This window comes from Puntigrus tetrazona, chromosome 7 (assembly GCF_018831695.1).
Source record: "Puntigrus tetrazona isolate hp1 chromosome 7, ASM1883169v1, whole genome shotgun sequence".
NCBI lineage: Eukaryota > Metazoa > Chordata > Actinopteri > Cypriniformes > Cyprinidae > Puntigrus > Puntigrus tetrazona.
In genome coordinates, this window is record NC_056705.1 from 8251020 (window position 1) to 8251962 (window position 943).

The 943-nt window shown below is 34.9% G+C and overlaps 1 protein-coding gene across 2 annotated transcripts in view; it reads right to left on the reverse strand.

Moving 5' to 3' along the window:
* LOC122349633 (aryl hydrocarbon receptor nuclear translocator 2-like) overlaps window positions 1–943 on the reverse strand; it is a 21366-nt gene that overhangs the window by 12039 nt on the left and 8384 nt on the right. The window lies entirely within an intron of this gene.

The window sequence follows — 943 nt, forward strand, 5'->3', positions numbered from 1 at the left end:
TTATTTAATTTTTTTTAATGTGCTTTTGTCATTTTTATTAGCTTCTGGATTCTTAAATATTTATATTGAACTTCAATTAAACGACTTATGTTTCAGTAATTCTTATTTTATTCTCTTTTTGCTTATGTTATTTCAGTTATGTGTTATCTAATATTGCGCAATCTGGTAATCTAATATTTATATTTATTTTAGCCTGAAAAATATGCTTTTAATTTACATTAGGTGAAGGTTTTAATTTATCGAATGCAGATCTATGGCAAAAAAAAACAAAAAACGTATTATGCATGCAGGTGTATAACGAAGAACAGAAAACTTAATACACATTTTATTTAATTGTGTTTGACATCCTGTAGGCCGACTAGATTTAATGTAGGCCTGTAATATAATATCTTAAATATACCTTTTTTACTGTTTTATTCATTTGGCTGGATGAAGCTGAAGAGGGATTCGGGAAAGTGTTTTTAACGGTAAAGCGAGTTATTAAATCAGCTTAGATTCAATTATAACAGCAGGAGCGTGTATTAGAGGGTCGATGTAAAGTTTAAGTTGACTTTAGAGAAGCCAGAGAATTTTGGATTATAAAATCGAGGCAGGATCTCAGATTTATCTCTCTCTGCGGTTTTCTTTTTCCATTGTTTTGTGACAAATGGTCTCTTCATCTTCGCTCGGTAAAGAACCTGTCAAGTAAGAATCCAGTAGTCCGCAACATCAAGTGATTTCGAGCAACCCCGTGAATGTATATTGTTCTAGCCTCTGACATCTGCCGGGACTCGGCATCCAAACTGCAGGCCAAGAATAACACACTTTCGCAGTCTCGCTACGCATAAATTGTCGGCTTTTGTTCCACTTGGCTTCAAAAGTACAAGATAAGACACAGATAAGACTCAGAAACAGGTGTGGGTTTGTGGATGCCGATGCGCACGTGTGTGTGTGTGTGTGTGTG